The following is a 14463-nucleotide window of genomic DNA, read 5'->3' as shown; positions in this document are numbered from 1 at the left end:
TCTAATTTCAAAGTGCTACCCAGTCCCAGTATAGTAAACAAAGTCGTAGTCCTACGTCAAAACATCGTTTATCACCTAACAAATATCAATTTTTAATGTAGATACTTTACAGAAAATTAAAATCCCTCGAAGTAAATTTCACTAAGAAGGCGCTTCCACTTGGGCGTTACACCTTGAGGCCCTAGCCAAAAGGCTTGCCGCGCCGCCAACAATCAAACGGCAGCGTGTGAGTGTTGAAGCCTGCGACAGCAACCAGCAACGAGCAACAACGTGCATGCTGTTCACGGATCGCTGCTGGCTTCCTCCAGTTCCAACGTACGGGTACGACGGACGAGACGACCGGACCGACGCTACAACCAGCACACAGACGCGCATACGCATTCAGTCGATCTCAAACCGTGCTTGTGGGTGGATGTGCCTACTACCTACCTTCCGAAAGGTGTGCAATATTTCGCGTTATTCACGAGGTATGTTTCAAGTGATCGTCACCATTGGCAGAGCACTTAGATGAAGTGTGATCACCACCAGGTGATTCTAGTAGTCTATTCATTGCTCAGGTGACTTAAACGAGGTGTTTTGTTAAATGAAAAGATCGTTCGTCTGTGGCTGTTTTGACTATACAAGAGCACAGCCTTTGTAGCATTTTTATGGTGTTAGTTTAGGGGAAGACAAACTAAAGTGTCGAAAAAATACCTCGAAGAAGCGACGAAGTTGATTCAACCAATTTTGGGTGTTTCTGTTGTTATTGGTGTTTGCCAAAGATGATCGCAGCGTTGTTTTAGTAACGATCGAAGTGGTAGTATTAGTAGTAGCAGCAGCAGTAGTAATAAAAGTAGTTGTAGAACTACTGTTGCTGTCTCGTCTGGATGGGCATACTCGTGCCAGACGGCGTTAAAAATTAAAATCGAATTTACTATTGTGCAATGTTGTTGTTTGCTCCACTCGCCGTCGTCGTCGTTCAGTAGCGAGGGGCCTTCTTTTTATTGTTATTACAATCGTTTATACATTTACAATAAATTAATTCAACCGATCTGCGTTTATTGCTCAGCAAAGCGCCCATTTTAGCACGGGCACTTAGTTGAAGGCTGCGTTGATGCGTGTTGCTTTTTTTCTTCCGAATTGAAAACAAATTTGAATAATTTACCTACTATCAGCGTTCCATTCAGAGGAACGATTTTGCAATTAGCAGAAACAAAATAAAACCATTCGATGTACTGCACTATTAATAGTCGTTGGTAATTATTGCTATGCAAATTAAGTTACCACACATTTATCAGTGCAGTCGCTATTTAGAAGTGAAAATAATAAAAAGGTACTATACGGCTGTTTAGTTAATTTAGTGACTTCAGTGAGCGGATTGCTGTATAGAAAGCGAACTTGTCCTGAGTGAGGACGCATGACAGTATCTACTTGAATTGCAAAGGATCTTACGCCAACACAAACTGTGAGTGGTTTATATTACCAGTTGTTGTACACATTTCCCATCGAACAAGTGTGTTGGAGTGCAATAGCTGAAAAATACTACGCGAGGAACAACAGCGCCGACTGTCTGTATCAACATCTGTAGCCATAGCAGCAGCAAACCGAAGCTAAACCTTGGCTTGTAGATACTGGTAAGTGTTGATTCGCAATGTGTTTACATACAGTTACTATAGTGACAGAGGAATGTTTACGAGTAAATATAATTACGGGAAGGAAACTTAGCTCGTACAATGGTGTCAATAGGATCTTTTTAATGTCGAATGTATTAAATGTATTTAGTTGACTTGAAATGTGATTTCCTGATGTTCGATATTCTAAGCTACATTTACGTACATCATCATTTTATAATACAAATTGAAAGGTTTCTAAATTTCATTTTATTTCTAACGATCACAACGATTTTCTCAATTCGAATCTAAGACCCTAGTTGGTAACCTGCAATCTCAACCGGCAACACAATCCCGAAAATTGTACAATTGAAAACCGGTTTCCCGCTCAGACGAACCCAAATTTTCTCGTCCCTTAATGGACGGGTTCACCGCAATTTCTTTTCTAATTTGTTTCGCAAACCCAAGGAACCGAACAACCGGTTTCGGTCACCGAACCTGGTGCCCAGTTTTGATCTTATCGTGTGCCTGAATTCTGCACAGGAAGTATCGAGCTCACCAAAAAATTTAAAAGAGTTCAAGTTTCAGAAAGGAATACAGTCATGGGTCACACACAATTATGGGTCATTTTAGCTTTTTCTGCCGGTTAATGCGTGAATATTACACTAATTGATTGATGAAATCGTTAACAATTTGATCAATCATTAGGTGATATTCAAACGGAAGTTGGCTGTTAAAGCTAAAATGACCCGCAATTGTGTGTGACCCATGATTGTGGACTGACTGTATGTTTTGCTAGAATAGAGCACATTCAAATTCTTTTAGACAGGTACATTTTGCCAATAAAACACTAGAATGATGAAGAGTGAATTGGATTGATATATCAATATTAAACAAAGTTGTTGAAATTCCGGAAACTCAACACTCATCACATCGCTTCGCAGATGAATCATTTCATCCACCATGAACACATCTCAAAGCATACTCAAAGCCAGCATATAACCCGTGACTGGCGCGCACCGGTCGGTGTCAGACATTCATTAGCTGAACTCACTTTGTGCAACCTGGTCTGGCGGAGAGCCTACCTTCAATCTGTATGCACAAAATTACAAACTCACCACCGTGTGTCGCCACTGACTGCCGTCCCCGCTGCGGCATCGCAGTTTCGCGCGTCTCGTCGATCGGAATTGGCCTTGATCTGCGGCGCGGCGGACAGTTGAGCTGTAGTGGTGCTTTGTTCTCACACACCATGTGCTCGCGAGCCGCGTCCGATCGCAACCGATCCGACTCCGGACTTGATTGTTTCAAAACAATAATCGTTCCGAACGTTCTGGAGAGCGGTAATGATTTTTCCACGCTTCACAGTAATGACGGATCTTTGCCTGAGATTCCGATGAGCAAGTAAAATTGACCGGAAATTGGGATGTCTTGCGACATGCGCTCTCTACCCAAAAGCGATGAACCGTAGGATGAAATTTACTACACTTGCTCTTAAAAATTATTTCTATTAATTAGGTTGTCTTGCTACGGACTTGAAAGAATCTACCGCGACAATTAAAGCATCAAACCCAAGCAAGATGATGAACAGCTGTCTGTCTTAAAACCAGGGGCCAGCGCCTTCCACCTCTCAACTATCTTCAACTCTACACAGAGAAAGGCCTGAGAACATAATAAGCCATAATTCTAATCGAACAGGTTCCTGCATTCCGCGCCTGCAGCAGCAGCAACAGCCGAAAACAAAGAAGCATACTTTTATGACTCACTGCTGGCGCTCAATCAGTCTGGTAAACTCCAGGCAGGGGCGGGCGGTGCGATCACTTATGCGTGAAACAGTAAAAATGTTCTCCTACGCTAGGTATGTTTGTTAGCATGAAAAAAGAGAAAGGCGATAGTCCGGAACAGTTCTATCAAAAAGACATGCTGTAGAACTGGAATAGACGTAGCTGCAAGTTCGCTTCGTAACGTTCAAATTTTGACGAGTGAAAGGGGGAAACAGCTATTCTTGAAGCTAATCTGTGAAGTACACGTCGGTTGTGGCTTAAACACACGGGTTTGACTTTCCTGTTTTCTTGATGTTGTGACATTTATAATAATTAAAAATGAAATATGCTTACTTCACTTTTAATTACACTTATAAATTTTAGTTGTACAGTACATTCCACATGCTATGTTTGTTTCATTACTCATTGTTTCCCCTTTTTTGTGACAAACTAACTAACTAGCCAACTAACCAAAATTGTACAAAAATCAAACGTCTTTGTTGTGATATCTCATCCAGTTTTGATACATGTTATTTACTTCCATAGCGTCCACGTCCTTAGAGAGCGTTAAAAACTATATCACGTCAGCTAGTTTAATTTCTAAACGGCATGACAATAATTATTTCCGATTGACCTCTTACGCTTCCTAGGTAAAATATCCTCTGTAAAGATCATGCTGCGTAAGGGCGGAGCCGGCTTACTTATCACAAATTCCTTTCGCTGATTACCCTCATTCGTGTGGTATTGATTCGTTTTCATTAAGATGCCCAATTCAAAACCGACGACGGGACGGGCGTCGAGTAAAAGTAATAAATTATTTTGAGAGGTTTGTAGGTTAAAGGTTGCATGCTTAAGCAGTCTAACTGGGTTAATATGAATTAGCACTTTCCACCCTAATAATGAGATATTTGTATGCTCTAGAGAATGAAAGATTTGTTGTCCGCTTCGAAAATAAGGCACCAAAAGCAGTACAAAACTCGTTTATTAACCGGCTTTCCCAAGCAGCACTTGCAACATCTTCCATGTTGCTATTAGGTCTTGTTTAAATTGCAGAAAATTTCACCGGTTACAGTATTGAAACACGCAACAAATAAGCAACTTCATGTTATTAATACGTTGGATTCAGGTTATCCAATATTTATACTAGCTGTCACAAATATATTAGTCTATATCTAATAACATGAAACTTCATCGCAACATCGTGTTATTATAATGTCATTGCTAAACAATAATGTCACATGATATTGCATCATGTTGATTACGGCATATTTTTAAATAAAATGTAACCAAACAAATACAATCAATGTAACATCATATTCCGCCATATTTTTATGAAAAAATACTTTTCAACGAAGAAATGTTTTTATTTTAACAATAATTACACGAACATTCATCAGGAATCCATGCCATTTACTAAAATATTATTTGATTACAGTATCTAGTTCGATTTTACACCGCATTTTTCCATCGTAAACGAATTCTTAATCTGGCTGGTTTAATTCTTTAAGCTTGAAAATTAATAACTTTCACGAGGCGCATCAAATAATACAAAGCAAAATTATATTTTGCACGATAAATTTTGAATGTCATGAAGATTAGCTCATAATAGGCCCGGAAAACTTAAATTTTGTTTCGCATTAAGGATATTAATGTAAATAATTTTCGTCTTGGAGACCAGAGAGGAAATTTGTTTCCCGGTTCCCACTAAACATAATTCGCGATTACGAAGTTGGTCATAATTGCTTGGTTTTTGTGCGAGGAAAAAAGAGGAGAAAGTATTCTTGTTTTTGTTTTGACGCAAGTTTTGACAACGCGACACATAGCATTTCATGTGATTGTGAACAGACTTAAAAAATCTCTTTTAGTATCGTAGTCGCAAGTTTTGACAACGCGACATAGGATTTCGTGAGTGCAAACAGGCTTAAATTCTCTCTTAGTATCGTAGTCGCGAATACCTGCCTGTATTTAGATAACGCGCTTTGGGTTTTGTGCGAGAAAAAAAGAGAAGGAAGTATTTTTGTTTTTGTTTTCACGCAAGTTTTGACAACGCGGCATTGGATTTCATGGGAGTGCGAACAGGCTTAAAATCTCTTTTAGTATCGTAGTCGCGAATGGATAGATAACGCGCATAGATGTTCCATAAAACACCTGTGTAACAATTGGTTGTATATAGGCTCCACCTCCTGCGCTTTTTCAATCACATAACCTTTCGATAAAGGTTACTGATGCGAACTTTTACCATATTTGAATGTTTCAATTATAGTTGCGTAACCCTTCATGCAACAAATGGTGCTGCTTGGGTTGCTTAGGTTCACATCAGCCAAAGAGCTGCCTAAAGTTTTCAGATGGTGCTTACTTTAAAAGATTGTATAAATTGACAGTTGACGGTTGTACTTTGTAATAGCTCATTATTCTCAGACACGGAATTAGAACAGCCAGGCATACGAGGGAGTAGTTTACCCTGCCAGAATATCATCGCCCAATGCTGCTCGAATCGCTAACGCTACGATTATATCTTGAGTCGATGAAGCTTATAACTCTTGAGTGCCGATGCAAATGATAAAATATGCTGAAGAGAGCTATCATAAAAATGTAGTTAAGACTAAGAACAACAGTCGACTCGGGGATTGGAATGAAGTAAAGGGTTATTCTATCACATCATCACATCAAACACTGAAGGAAAGGGTCACAATACTGAGCATCATTAGGTCGAACAATGTATGAATCTACTCCTTAAATATTTTGAATAACGGAACACAATTCACCCAACTTTAAAAATACATTCGTGATTCAAGGAGCTCAAGACTATAGTTACTATATATATAGTTCGGCGGATACAAAAATCGGCAGCCAAATAAACGTCAAAAGCGGAGCCAAACGTTTTTCAAAATTCGAACTGTGGGACTAATGTTAATAAACACACTTTATTTTCATAGAACTAGTCATTTTCAACACCCACTAGCCATTATTTTCCGTAAAAATCTGCACATTTCTCTATAATTTCAAATTTAATTTCAAAAATCGGAGTTGCCAATTCGCCTGGTTTTCAATCCGCCGAACTATGTATATAGTAACTATACTCAAGACGGGGAAGTTCTATGAGAAGTTGAACCAATTTCGTAAAAGACATACACCGAAGCTTGATATGTATGGGGATGAGGAAGGAAATCTGGTCATACACGAGCGCGAGCAGCCACGTAGCCAGAGGTGGGGGCCAGGAGCCCTATCTTGGCTCCTAATACATTATATGCATATCTTACTACTTATAAATAAAATACATCACAATACATTTAATGTATTGTAGTTCTAAACGCAACAATATGCATATAAAACAGTTAAAATCAAAATTGGGCCCCCGCCCCCCCCCCTTCTGGCTACGTGGCTGAGCGCGAGGTAGACAACAGGTGGAAGCAGTTCTTCGATGAGCATCTCAACGGCGATTTAACAGACTAATGTGCAACAGAAGTTGATCTAGTAGTGCCTACAAACGAATACAACATGCTGGCTCCGGATCTCGAAGAGACCCGATGAGAAATCGGTCAGCTGAAGAATAATAGAGCCACCGGAAAGGACCGACTCCCGGTAGAGTTCTATAAAAAAGGCCAAGAACCGCTAGCGCTTCACTGGATGATTTCAAGGATTTGGGAGGAGAAATGGTAAAGGGAAGTGATGGATGGAGTGATTTGTCCCATCTACAAATGGGACGATCAGCTAGATTACTGTAATTATAACGGCATTACGCTGGTCAGTACCAGACTTGTTATAAACACCGTCCAGTGCGACTCGGCTGCTACCCGTCCAGATATGCACCGCAACGGGTACTTTTGATAACAGAACGCACTGGCGTTGCTACCTATTGGCATGCTCCCCTCAAACACAAAAACCCGATCGAAGTGCTTTGTCTTCGGCTAAGCACCGGTGAACACCGTACCAACGACGGCTGGCATGATTTCGTTCTTTGCTTTCTTTCTTATTCGTTCATATTCGGTGTACGTGACTGAGTTGTCAGGACGTTCGGGCTCCGTTCTCTGGCCGTGCACTAGCAGGTGCCGGCTGGTGTAAGCTGGCACGGTTTCACTCGCAAACTAAAAGAACCGATATAACTGCGTGGTGCGATACGGTAAAAACTTATGAACGATAGCGGGTGCCTTCCACAATGCCGTGTTTATGCCATATCATCTGCTGCTGCTCAGTAAAAATTATCGAATTTTTGGCCCAGAGCTGCCCGGAGCGCACCGAACACGCATAATACTGAACTGAACAGAAAAAATCGGCACTGAGGTGCAGTATCACATTACTTCGAACGAAAACAAGCTAAATACACCGAAACCGGGAGCGTGTGACTTATGAACGGAGGGGAATGTTTTAGCACGGTTATCTACGCCAGACTAAAAACGGAGGCTAGGAGGGTTGGGTTACAAATTAATATGTCGAAACCCAAATATATTTCCCTGGGAGGGGCCTGGAGGGTGCTGTTTGTGTTCGTTGACTTCGAAAAGGCGTTCGACCGAATCAGCCATGAAAACATCTGGGGCGCACTAAGGCGTAGAGGAGTTCCAGATAAGCTAGTCCATCTCATCGAGGCTCAGTACGAGGCGTTCTCGTGCAAGGTTTTGCACGACGGCGTCTTGTCCGACCACCATAAGGGTTACTGCAAACCAGATCACTCTACGTACAAAAACCCGAATCTTTAATTCAAATGTGAAATCCGTATTGCTATATGCCTGCGAAACGTGGTGCGTCTCAGCGGAGACAACGCAACAATTGCAGGTATTCAATAACCGGTGCCTGCGATACATCATTCGTGCCTGGTGGCCTGATAACTGGATATCCAATGAGGAACTCCATCGTCGGTGTCATCAACGGCCGATAGCCATAGAAATTCGTGAATGTAGGTGGAAGTGGATCGGACACACCTTGAGGAAAGGAGCGAACGAAGTTTGCAGAGAAGCTCTCGACTGGAATCCATAACGTAGAAGAGGCAGACCCAGAGGCTCATGGCGACGGAGCTTAGCCAACGACATCCGGGCTGTAGACGAGAACCTGTCCTGGCGACAGGTAAAAGCCATGGCGGGTAACCGTCAGCAGTGGAGATCTCTGACTTCATCCCTTTGTTTTGCCAGACCGGCGGACGTGGACACATAAGTAAGTAAGTAAGGCTTGGAGGGTGCCTTCTAAAAAAATTTCACTATGTATGAAAATAACGATCTACCAGTAATTACACATATATAATGTTCTCAGCATGAATATTTTATATTGTCGTCGTGTCGTTGTAAACTGTCGCGCAAAACTTAAGCGCCATTTTCGACGTTGTCGTCAACAGCATAGAGCTGGGGCTGAATTCAACACGATCTTGGGCCATTCATCGCCAATTTTCCAGTCGTCTCAGAAGTCGCAAATCATTTTCGACCTCGTCAAGCCATTCTGCACGCTGGGCCCCCCTCGTTTCTGGTGCCAGTGAGGTTATAGAAGAGAACTATTTTCTGTGGTTGGGTTTAGTTGATTTTTTACGATGAAGGAATGAAACAGTTTCAGATTTTCTGCGTTACGCGTTTCAGCCTACTATATTTCATTCAGCCATCTTCGGACGCCTATTTAGAGGTAGAATTACAGAAATTATAAATCGTCAAGTATAAGTAACACAAGCTTTAGATTTAACAAGAAACATTTAACATTAAATTTTGAACTTTTTCTTAACGAAAACTCTAGTTGGAACTCGAGTTGGAACTATTTTCGTTGCATTGTCGTCCGGCTTCCTTACCACATGTTCGGCCCACCGTAATCTACCGACTTCCGTCAAATATATATTGGGAATCTCTCTAAGTAGTGCCTGCAGCACGTGATTCATACGCCTCCAACACTCTCCACTTCAGTTTCGTCCGCAGCACTTTCCGCGAGCAGCGTCATTGTTTCAAGTTCATGAACTATCGGTCCAATAACGGTTTTGTACATTGTCAGCTTGTATGTGCCGCTGGATCTCCTTACCAGAGATCCCAAATACACGAACTCATCTACCATTTCTAGTTCGTCGCTGTCAACGGTTACCGTCCGTAGAAGGCGTGCGTCGGTTTCCTTTGAGCCTCTTCCTTTCATCTTCCTTTCTCTTAGACTCAGCTTTCAGTCCGGCGTAGATTGCTTCCGCCGTCGCAAAGTTCCTGTTGATGAGATCAAAGTCATCTGCAAAGCCTAGGAGTTGACTGAGAGCTGAGCTGTGGGCTTAAACGCCTTTCTAAGACTTGACCCTTTTTTATCGACAGACATCGCGGCCGGCTATTAGAGTACAGGACAGTTACGGGGCTAGTTCAAAAATCCTACTGACTCTATCTTGCAACACCGCCTTGCCGAGATTCAAACATACGACGACTGGCTTGTTAGATCAGCATCGTACCTCGAAGCTAACTGGGCGGAGGAATTGGCCACCCTTGGTGACAATCGTGCCTTATTTCGGTACTCACTCGTCGGTTTGCCTCCTTAAAGGCGATGTTAAACAGCATACCGGATGAGCCGTTACCTTACCTCAACCTCGCCGCGTCTCGAGAGTGTCCCCGATATGCGCATGAAACACATCACTCGGTCCAATGTAGCTTTGACCAGTCGCGTCAGTTTATCCGGAAAATCGAGTTCATGCATTATCTGCCATTGCTGGTCTCGATCGACTGTATCGTATGCTGCTTTGAAATCAATTAGGATGTGATGCGTGGGCACGTTGTACTCCCGATATTTCCACAAAATCTGTTGGATTGCAAATATATGGTCCATAGTCGCGCGAATTTCCAGTAATTTCCAACGAAACCATGTGCTATCGGTGAGGGCCGGCGTAACAGAATCTGAAAAAGTTCCTTGTAGGCGGCGTTTACCAGCGTTATGCCGCAGCAATCGAACCAATCACCCTTTTTTTGTAGATGGGACAAACACTCCTTGCATCCATTAATCCGGTGGCTTCTCCGCCTCCCAAATATTGAAAATAATCCAGTGTAGAGCCATTGCCAGCGTTTCTCGGCCATGTTTATAAAGCTCTGCCAGTTGACGGTCCTTACCAGCGGCTTTGTTGGTATTAAGCAACCCAATTTCTCGTTTGACTTGTTGAAGATCAGGTGCAGGGACATTGCTATCTTCCATGGACACTCCTTGGTTAATTTCCTTTCCGCATCTTACTGCAACTTCGCCATTGTGGTGTTCATTGAAAAACTGTAATATCGCAACTAGAAATACAAAGCTGTTGACATTCAGACGCGTTTGTGACGTTAGATGGTCTCATCCACATGCTCACATGCTCCTAGGGTTCGCGAACGATATCGATATCATCAGTGTCAATCGTAGAATGCGCATACCCGCATCTTAAGGAGGAAGTGGCGAGGATAGGACTTATCATAAACTCTGCCAAAACGATATATATGGTGGCAGGTAGAGAACGTGGTAGCCCTTCGCTGCGATGATGATAGATGAAGATACTTTTGCAGTGGTCGACGGTTTTGTCTATCTTGGTACATTAGTGACATGTGAGAACGATGTGAATCGAGAAGTGAACAGGTGGATAGAGGCCGCAAATTCTACGGATTACGTAGCTAGCTGAGGTCTCGTAACCTGTAACTCCGTATGCATGAATCATGGAATATATCCAGTATATATAGTTGCGGATAGTATGAAGCGAATAAAACACGGCAGGCTATAGTGGGCTGGAATTCTTTTTGCATACATATTCGCCGAATTGTACTGTGCGCTGCAGTAAACCTTTTCGCCAAATCACGTGTGGAGATCGCAGGATGGTTTCGGATTGTCCTGATGATCTTCGCTCATAATTTCCGGTCATACGTTTCAGTTCTACGTTTGGTTTGCTTTGCGCGATCCAACGTCAATATTTCCCGGTAACATTTGAGAACGGTACTTACATGTGATTTTGGAAAAAGAGCCTTGAGGATTCCTTCCGAACACGTTGGGTTTTTAACGTGCCAAATTTTTTCACGTCTCTCGCATTCCATCTTTCATCATTACTTTCTTGATACGACAACTAGAGCCGCTGGAGTAACTAGAAAGAAGCGGCCAAATAGTAGCTGGGACACACTTTATATAATGGTTTTGATTCCAAACAAAACGAAAGGGATATACAACCATACTGAAAATAAAGTATAATTCCAAAGAACGTACAAATTTATTAGATTAGAATATTTAGATAATTTGTAATAATTTGTTGCTTATTAAGTATAATCACCCCATCGGCAGACAACCATGTTTTCGCCGCCAACATCTCGTGTGTGCGAAAATGAGATAGCATGTCAGCACTGCGTTTCACTCAACTGCCAGCAGTCTGATTTGGGCCCGCTGTCAAATTTTGAGCCCCGGACATGCTGTCGCTGACGTTTACTGCAGTTCGATATAGAGATGTCGATGGGTTGAGTATAATACTAGTTTCTGAAAAAACAAACTGCATTTTTAATTGGATTGCCGCTGCTATTGAATTAGGTGTAATAATTTGTTGCATATTATTGAGCTATTTTTCACTTGTGTCGTCTCTTGTATGCTAAATACAGGCGCCCTCATGTTGAAACATAACTCTCTCAAACCCGTACACGACAGAGAGAAATGTGCATATTTTATGTCAGTGTTGATATCAAATTTCATTTGATGAACTCACTACCAATAACAATAATTTCCCACTGATATATTGTCCATTTACTGTTGGTAGATTAGTTAGGTAGCAAAGGCAAACTAGGAAATATGCTTCACCCCTCACTAGGCTGTTGTTGGCTGGCGGTGATCAATTTACGAAAGACCCGTGATGTGTCCTATGTTAATTAAATATATCTAGTCTAACCTGCTGCAGACAACTCGACACTCTGCTTGACCAGCACAGGTATATGGTTTCGATGGACCGCGTGAAGTGCAAGATTTTCGAAATCCGATGCAACAGTGACAAACAAAAAAGCATAACATACGATCGGTATTTTTGATCTTCAATGTTACCATAGAAAGTTTTTGTTCGAGACTGTTCTTCTCGGTCGAGGCTCGTGTCAATACATACAGAACAGAAATTGATTTTTGTATGTTAATCTTCACGGCATTTATTTGGACCTTTGGATACACCTCTAGAGGGGGATTCCGTTATGATACTCACAGGGTTTTGATAGCACTAATTTAGGCTCCATATGTTCAACACACTGGAAGCATAAAACTACGAAATGATTGCCCAATTCCAACACAATCAAGCAGACCATAAACCCAGCATGTGGTGAGAACAAGAAATCAATTATTTTTAATAAACAACACGATTAGGATTTAAGTACGTTCGAAATCATTTTTATATAAGCAAAATTAGTGTTGGTTTTTCTATTAAGAGCTGGTGACGGTAAACATATCACCGATGTTTAATAATTTATCCGGATACTAAAACTGATACTAAAACGAATCGTTTGACTAAACTTTTGTAAAACTGTTGAGTCACAAGAATATGGTAATGACAAAACAAATTTTTTTTATTGCCACTCGCTGAGTCTCTGGTGTGTGGTTCAGGTTGATCCAGTCCTGCTCGCGACCATCTGAATGAAAGTAATCACACTCGAGTGGATTTTTACGACTATGAAAAAGTGTCTGCATGCAGGAGCTGCATTTATTACAATCGAACTGGTTCAGACGTGGTGCCCATGTGGTGATAAAATTAAAATTCTCATTGAATCATTTCCATATGATTTACGATCCCGACGATAAAACGGTAAAGTCGTACTCATATATGTGTACGGTCGAAATCAATGGTCAATTAGTCCCCGATTCAAGTGAATTCCCTGATCGATCTATTAATATGCACGCTTGAATGCTATCCATCATAATTGGTTACCATCGGGTGTGTAAGTCAGCGGAACTGGTTGCTTCCCGTTCGCACCGCTCTCGTTAACCGGAAATATATGATTCCCATTGATGTCGATTAGTTTCAGTGGTGCTCAGCATTTTTGTTTTTTTTGCCTGCATTAGGTACAATGTATGAAGTACCTCCTGGTGCTTGTGGTTGACTAAATGGCAGTTGGTGACACACGGAAGCGGGACAGAATGAATTATTAATATCCCACACAGAGTTTACGTAGCCTAAAGCAGAAAACCAGCTGCGCTAGGCTAGGAACCAAAACCAGCAAGGTATCTCCAGTTATTTTATAGTTTTGTTTTTAGTTTGCCATATCTTTTAACATAGTTTAAGGTGTCACATGGCTATCCCAAAAAAATACAGATATATTATTTTATTCACCCACTGATTTGAATCCGGTTATGCTTTCCATAATTGCATTTATTTCTGCTTGGAAATCTGTTAACCAATTTTCCAACAGATAGATCAGCTTCGTCTCGATCAAAGATCTCTTTCGATGTCTCAAGTTTTAGCGTATTTCATTTAGTAATGTCAGAAGCCGGATAATGGCTTCTAATACTTTTACCTTTAACACCTTTTGCTTTAGTTATAAACTAACAAGCAAACGATGCAGTTTACCTGACTTTCATTGTAGTGGGTCCATTTGTTTTGAGCCACCAAACCAGCAGCGTATGTAAGTAATTCTTGATCACACTATGGCAGATCATATGTTTTTCAACTTTTCTGGAACATACCCACTCTGGTATCCTTGTTGGTTACAGTGTCTCAGCGCGCATTCCAAGTTAGTTTTCCATCTAGGATTACTTCCAGATATTCAACTTTGTCGCTGGTCTTTCATCTTTTCAAGCTTCCAGCTGTCGCAGCTACACGCCGAAGCAGGCGTATCCGAAAAACGTATTCGTGACGTTAGTTCTACTGAAAGGAATTCACTTCCAATTAGTTTGCGTTAATTCGTGAGTTTTATTAATACGTTCGAAGATAATTTGGAATTATTCCAAATATTTTCTTGCTGTTTTGGATTATTCCCTGGAGTTGCAGCATCCCAGCGGTATTCTATTGCCACTCTGCTACCACTTACCACTATTGATTGACAAAGACGGCAGCTGCTTTGTATCCTTCATATTCAATTAATTCACACATACCAGCTGTAGATAAACGTTGTACCGAAGACCCACCCAACGTCCTCCAGTTCCGGCCGACAGAAAATTTTTGAGCAAACTTCAGACAGAGGATCTAACCCAATAATTTTGTGGCAAAAACGAAG

General features: G+C 41.5%; 1 protein-coding gene across 11 annotated transcripts in view; it reads left to right on the top strand.

Moving 5' to 3' along the window:
- The first annotated feature begins 350 nt into the window (after nucleotides 1-350).
- Nucleotides 351-14463, top strand: part of LOC128734274 (tetraspanin-4-like) — a 29088-nt gene continuing 14975 nt past the window's right edge. The window contains exons 1-2 of one of the 11 annotated variants that reach the window (XM_053828363.1): nucleotides 351-467; nucleotides 1332-1613. The gene's annotated coding sequence lies outside the window, so the exon portion shown is untranslated. The other 10 variants (XM_053828371.1, XM_053828360.1, XM_053828361.1 and 7 more) reach the window with 10 other exon arrangements.

This window comes from Sabethes cyaneus, chromosome 2 (assembly GCF_943734655.1).
Source record: "Sabethes cyaneus chromosome 2, idSabCyanKW18_F2, whole genome shotgun sequence".
NCBI classification, from domain to species: Eukaryota; Metazoa; Arthropoda; class Insecta; order Diptera; family Culicidae; genus Sabethes; species Sabethes cyaneus.
This window is presented reverse-complemented; position numbering and strand designations above follow the sequence as displayed.